Source organism: Monodelphis domestica, chromosome 4 (assembly GCF_027887165.1).
Source record: "Monodelphis domestica isolate mMonDom1 chromosome 4, mMonDom1.pri, whole genome shotgun sequence".
In the NCBI taxonomy this organism is placed as follows: Eukaryota; Metazoa; Chordata; class Mammalia; order Didelphimorphia; family Didelphidae; genus Monodelphis; species Monodelphis domestica.
In genome coordinates, this window is record NC_077230.1 from 10,748,162 (window position 1) to 10,755,712 (window position 7,551).

Consider the following 7,551-nt stretch of genomic DNA (forward strand, 5'->3'; position numbering starts at 1 on the left):
CTTAGATTGTCAGGTTTTTTGGCATCCAATGGGGCAAAATAGCTCCAAGCGATTGCTTTAATTTCCTCTTCATTGGGGGTGAGTTCATTGTTTTCATTTTTGATACTGATTATTTGATTTTCTTTCCTTTTTTAAATCACGTTAACCAATGATCTATTTTGTTTTTTCATAAAACTAACTCCTAGTCTTAATAGTTCAACGGCTCTTTTACTTTTGATTTTATTAATTTCTCCCTTAGTCTTTAAATGAAGATTTTTAATTTGTTCTTTTTTAGTTGTATGCCCAATTCATCGATCTGCATTTCCTCTATGTTATTGTTGTAAGTGTTTAGAAATATAAATTTCCCCCTATGTATTGAAAAAGAAAACTACCGCCCAAAGGAGATATATTGATTGGGAAAGACCTAGATGGATTGGTGATGGAAAAACTCCAGGGCCGGAAAGGCACAAAACCCTTGAGACTATAGGAAACGAGGTTATTTAGCTTATACAGATTCCACAGGGTCTCGGTCTCTACAAAGCTCAATCTCGGGGTTTGAGTTTCGGAAGGCGCCCGGCTACGGAGTTGGGGGGTGGGGTGGGGGGAGGGGAGCCGGAGGAGAAGCGGCAGCGGCGGCTAGAGCCTTGGGCGCCCAGCACCGGCTGAGGGGGAGGAGCGGCGGGAGGCGGGGACAGAACCGGAGCCCAGCACCGGCCAGTGAGAGGGAGGGGAGCAGCGCCAGGAGGCGCCGGCAGCTCACGGATGAGACACCGTCCGGTCGCGCCAGATTATTGCCAATAGAAAGAAAAATATTGACACCTGAATCCTGGAAGTCTACCGTCTACTGAAATCAGGGACTTTATTCTAATTTGGACTTGGCTCGTCGAGGAGCAGCAAGACCCAATGGGCCAAATACTGGGAATACAATTTGCCAGTTCAAGCTCGTCCTTTGGGGCGAATCCGCTGTTGGAAAATCAGGTCTTGTTCCTGGATTTGTGAAGGGCCGATTTCATGAATTTCAGGAGAGAACCGCTGGGGCGACTTTTCTAAGCCGGACTGTGCGTCCTGATGACACCACGGTGACATCTGAAACATCGTAGCTTAGCACCGATGGACGACAGAGGAGCACAAGCAGCAACGGTTGTATATGATAGCACAAATGAGGAGTCCTTTGAAAGAGCAAAAAACTGGGTCAAAGAACTTCAGAGGCAAGCAAGTCCCACCGCTGTAATAGCTTTAGCCGGGAACGAGGCTGATCTAGCAAGGAAAAGAGCTGTAGGTTTCCAGGAAGCACAGTCTTATGCAGATGACAACAGTTTATTATTCATGGAAACGTGAGCTAAAACGTCAGCAAATGTAAATGAAATATTCATGGCAATAGCCAAAAAGTTGCTGAAGAATGAACCACAGAATCCAGGAGCCAATTCTGCCAGAGGAAGAGGTGTAGACCTTACTGACCCACACAACCAACCAGGAGTCAGTGGTGTGGTAACTAAACCTCCAATTTCAACTGTCTGCAACATTCTTCTGCTTCCTAATTATTAATAACAGTGGAATTGGAGCATTTAACCTGACCCAGTACAACTTCCAAAAAGGAGAAGAGACTTCTAATATAGTCAAGTTTCTAATACAGAATTATTTTATATGTTTTGAACTTAATTTTTAATAAGATGCATGTGTCACTATTTGACTAATGTTTTCGCAATAGAAGGAACAGATGGAAGCTCTTAATATTTGCTTCATTGGAAGGTTGAGGTGGGGGAATCAGTTTTTGCCATTAGAAATATAGAAGAATTATTATAGGGACCCAAAATTAACCAGCTAGTTTCTCTAAATTTCCATGTTGATTCAAATAATCTATGACACAGAACTGGAACTCCTTAAATTGTTCTTTTTTTTTTATTAATTGTTTTGAGAAGCAGGTCCTAAAGATACTTCTGCTTTATCTGCAGTATTCATAAAAAATGATAGTTTCTGCCGGTATCTATTTTAAGTGTACATTCCACATTTTAATAATTTAACCATTAACAAAAAAGAAAAAGAAAAAAAAAACCCAGAAAACTTTTAGCCAGCCATGTCTTCAGAGAAAAAAATGAACTTTAGTTGGTACATGGTATCTAAATTATAGCCTGTCTTGTTTCTAAATGATGATAAAAATCAAGTTTATCTTCATTTTCTCTTATGAAGACAAAACTAATAAATTCAACTTGTCAAAGAGAAGTGTTTTCCTTCAAACGAGAACTCTTCAACTAAAATGAAACAAACCAAGTAGCTGTGATTTCTCTTTAGTCACTGCTGCCATTTACATGGGGTGGTTCTGTTTTATTTTGTGATGGGGTTTTTTGCTCCCTTTGGACATAATCTAGTGAATGCACTAACAATTATGTACATTCAACTTGATTATTTTAAATTTGGATCTTCAGATGTATTATAAGTAGAGTATGGCATTGTAGTCTCCATTTATGTTTAATATGTTCTATAATATTAAAGAGTTGCTTAAAAGTATGCAAAATATACAGTAACTGTAACAGATAATTAATTCCTCTTCATCCCCTCCCCCTTGGATTTGAGGGGGATTCAGTTATTCCTCCATGGCTAGAACAGTAATAAAATGAAGCTACTGGGGGCAGCTGGGTAGCTCAGTGGATTGAGAGCCAGCCCTAGAGATGGGAGGTCTTAGGTTCAAATCTGACCTCAGACACTTCCCAGCTGTGTGACCCTGGGCAAGTCACTTGACCCCCATTGCCTAGCCCTTACCACTCTTCTGTCTTGGAGCCAATACACAATATTGACTCCAAGACGGAAGGTAAGGGTTAAAAAAAAAATGAAGCTACTGTGTCCATAACATGAGTACTGCTGTCCATCAATAATGAACTTTGTAGCCTTATTTTCTAAAGTTAATTTTTCTTTGATCTGTTCCATATATTACACTAATTCTTTTAGTTATTTTCATTATATGAAATCTACCAAGTGTGTCAGAGAAAAATTTAATCTATTTAAATGTTGAATGCTAGCAGAAACTTACTTGTGCAGCTTGTAAGTTTGCAGTAATTGGGGCTTAGCAAGGAAAATGAGAATTCACCAGTGTTTAGTTTTATATTGAGGTTCTCAGGTTTTAATAAAGTGGTATAAAACAGAAAAAAAAAAAGCTCAATCTCCACCCACTTTTCTATGCTCCCCTCATGAGGGCGCTCTTCTGGTCTTCTCAAGCCCTCCTTAACAGCTCCCTGATCTTTCTACACCCAAACTGAATGACTTGAATATAAAGAAGGAAACTATAAGTAAGTTAGGTGAACACTGAAGAGTATACATGTCAGGTATTTGAAAAAGGTAAGGTTTTAAGACCAAGGAAGAATTAGAAAAAAATTACAAAATATAAAATAAATAATTTTGATTACATTAAATTAAAAAGTTTCTGTACAAACAAAACCAATGCAACCAAAATTAGAAGGGAAACAGCAAATTGGGAAACAATCTTCATTCCAAAAACCTCTGACAAAGGTCCAATTACTCAAATTTATAAAGAGCTAAATCAATTGTACAAAATAATCAAACTATTCCCCAATTGATAAATGGGCAAGGGACATGAATAGGCAATTTTCAGTTAAAGAAATCAAAACTATTAAAAAGCACTGAAAAAGTGTTCTGAATCTATTATAATTAATAAATGCAAATCCAAATAACTCCGAGGTACCACTTCATACCTAGCAGATTGGCTAATATGACAGCAAAGGAAAGTAATAAACATTGTATGGGATGCAGCAAAATAGGTACATTAATGCATTGCTGGTGCAGTTGTGAATTGATCCAACCATTCTGGAGGGAAATTTGGAACTCTGCCCAAAGGATGCTAAAAGACTGCCTTTGATCCAACCATAGCACTGCTGGGTTTGTACACCTAAGAGATAATAAGGAAAAAGACTGTAGTATCCCAAGCATATTCACATCTATGAATCATAAATGACTGTATGATTACTGTATCTCCAAGAACAAGGTTTTACCAATAAGGTTTGTGAATGTAACCTTGAAATGGCCATGGGGCCCTTGCCTAGGGCAGACTCATTAACATGATCAGAGCCTCCTTTGCCCGGGAAATCTATGGTTTGTAATGTACACGCCCAAAAAGGTGTTACTCTCACCTCACCATCCAATCCTCATTGTCCATGCTTTGTAACGTGGTTACTACGAGTTTGAGAATACTTCCCTAAACAGAAAAAGGCAATAAATACAGAGGCGGTGACCATGAGTACTCCTCTTGGATCTTCAATCTTCCTCTTCCAAGGCAATCTTCCAATGTCTCTGTCTCCCTCTCTCTAAAGCCTCTCCTGAGGCTATGGCCCTTGTCGGCTTACATACCTTATCTTAATCCCCTCAGGTTTGCCTGCCTATTCATACACTGACTTGTCCATGTCTGTCATTCTTCACCCTGGTTCTCAGTTCCCTATATCTCCTCGGGTCCCATCACAAAGGTGAGCCCCTTCCCTTGTGGAACCCTGTTGGTCAGGGAAGTCCTTAAGGAACACCCCACAAAGACTTGTACAAGAATATTCATAGCTGCACTCTTTGTGGTGGCCAAAAATTGGAAAATGAGGGGATGCCCTTCAATTGGGGAATGGCTGAGCAAATTGTGGTATATGTTGGTGATGGAATACTATTGTGCTCAAAGGAATAATAAAGTGGAGGAATTCCATGGGAACTGGAACAACCTCCAGGAAGTGATGCAGAGTGAAGGGAGCAGAACCAGAACATTGTACACAGACTGATACACTGTGGTACAATCGAATGTAATGAACTTCTCCATTAGTGGCAGTGCAGTGATCCAGAACAACTCAGAGGGATTTATGAGAAAGAGTACTATCCACATTCAGAGGAAAAATTGTGGGAGTAGAAATGCAGAAGAAAAACAACTGTTTGATTACATGGGTTGATGGGGATATGATTGGGGATGTAGACTCTAAATGATCATCCTAGTGCAAACATCAACAACATGGAAATAGGTTTTGATCAAGGACACATATAAACCCCAGTTGAATTGTGTGTCAGCTACAGGAAGGGATGGAGGGAGGGGAGGGAAAGAGTATACGATAATTGTAACCAAGGAAAAATATTTTAAATTGACTAAATAAAAATTACAAAATAAAATTTAAAAAAAGGTGGAACACAAATCTACTACTGTGAAATATTTAGTGGTGCTAGGAATGGAGGAAATAATATTTGATGGACTTAGAACAACAGGGTGTCTTTTGATGATATGATTATTAATAGCCCATAAATCTTGAACAAATTGATGAACAGGTTTTCCATTTTTGTCTAATTTTGTTTTTTTAATAGACCAGATAGGTGAATTATATTCTGATTTGCAGGAGATTATTATTATTTTTTTTAAACCCTTACCTTCCATCTTGGAATCAATACTGTGTACTGGTTCCAAGGCAGAAGTGTGGTAAGAGCTAGGCAGTGAGGGTTAAGTGACTTGCCCAGGATCACACAGCTAGGAAGTGGCTGAGGCCAGATTTGAACCCAGGACATCCCATCTCTGTGCCTGACTCTCATTCCACTGAGCTACCCAGCTTCCCCTGAGATTATTCTTTTTGGTTGGATTAAAAAATTTATCACTGGGGTAATTCCCTTGATTGCTTCTTTTGATAATGGATATTGAGGACATGGGCCAACTTTTGTTCTAATTGGAACCAGAACAGCTAATTTTATTATGTCTACATCAGTAGAAGATGTAGCCAAGAGCAAATTGGGTATATCTGTTGGTATTTCAAAGGTTGGAGTTTTATTCATCTCCTGACTATCTATAAAGAGTACAGGGAACAAATTTAGAGATTCTTCAGGTAATATTGCCATCTTGAGGACATATTATCATGGCTCTTTACTGGGGAGAGATCTTTTGTGTAAATTAATTCATAGGGGAGTTAGGCATTAGAATGAATGAATGTTCCATGGATAAAGATCCCACAGACACCATTCGTGGTGAAAGCTTTTGGACTTCCAAAGGTGTTCCAGACACCCCAACAACATTAATAGAGGCAATAGAATTACAATTGGAATCAAGCGTACTCATTAGTGCAGATCTTGATGCCCCAGTATCTAGAAGACAATCATATAATGTATTTCCTATTTTCAGGGTCACATGTGGTACATTTCTATCTGGAGGAGAATGGACTGAGATGACTGGGTAATTATATCTGTGTCTGGAAAATCAAATGTTTCAATCTTTGATTCCAGAGTCCTTTCTCCCCTCTCAAACCTTCATAAAAGTCTATGTTCACTTCTCTGAGATTCCTCTCATTGAAGAGGATTTGTATTTTGGCTATTATGTGGATATACCCCATTTTGGATATATTGCAACATATCATTTGCTTCATTTTGATTATTGGTTCTATCATTTCCATAATTCCCATTATTGTTATTTCTGAAATTGTTTCTGTTATTATTTGTAAAATAGTTGTTGTTTCTAGAATAGTTATTCCTAAAGTTTCCATCATTTTTTCTAAAATTATTGAATATTTGATTCCAGAATCTACAATTTATCATTAGGTTTCCCTTTTATCCACATAAGAAACACATTGGTCTTTGATTTGTATATTCTTGCACAAGAGCCATAGCTACCCTGTAATTTTTATCTCCTTTTTTAAGTTTTCCCTTTAATATTTTTTATCTCCCTTCTTAATGCATCCACTAAATCACTATCATTGTCATCTTTCCTTTCATACCCTTATACACATAATACTGTCACTCTCCTTAATTCATCAAGGCCCATATTCATCCAGTTTAGGACAACTGTTTTTAAATAATCCTTGACCACTGCAACAATTTTTCACAAACTGCCTTCTCAATTGCCTAATATTCCTTTCTCTGGTCAAATCCAGGTCTCTACACCTCCCCCCGCCCCCCCCCCCCCCCACACACACACAGTTCTATAAGTTGGTCCATGAACTGTGAAAGATTTTCTCCTATCTCTTGTTTTAGTTTTTCAGGTTTTGTCCAGGTACCCAATCTGTCAGAACATGCTCTCATTGAATTAAGTACTTCCTCCCTAGCTTGACACAATCTGTTGTAGTCTGCTTCATTATTAAAATTAAGGGTCCTGCTGGGGCCAATGAAGGGTGCCTATTCCCCAAGCCTCATTAGTAAGCCTTAAAACCTTATCCTTTCCCCCTTTTGTTAACAATTCATCTAGAAAATGCTCAAAATCAGTCCAGGTTGGATCAGATTGTTGGCATATAGTTTCCAGCTTTTTTATAACAGTTATGGGCTCCTCCTCAAAAGAAGGAGTGCTCCACTTAAATCTCTCAATATCCTGAAGGGTAAATGGTCTTTGATATCTAATATAAACTAGCTGTTTTTTTGGGATTAAGGGTTGGTACCTCTCTTAAGGGGAGTGTATTTATACCTTCTTTCTTTTGGGGTTTTGTTTTATCTACTTTGATGGACAAAATAGAAAAAATAGGAGAGGTAGGTTGGGTAAAGCAAGACATAGTTTCATTCTGTTAAGAAATAGTTTTGGCCATTGAGAGATGCAATCTTCAAGGTATGCCACTCTAGTCTCCATTAAGCTTTCTT

The 7,551-nt window shown here is 38.5% G+C and overlaps 1 pseudogene; it reads left to right on the forward strand.

Annotated features, from left to right (window-relative positions):
• Positions 1–827: 827 nt before the first annotated feature.
• LOC103102083 (ras-related protein Rab-5A-like) lies at positions 828–3,206 on the forward strand (annotated as a pseudogene).
• Positions 3,207–7,551: the final 4,345 nt, after the last annotated feature.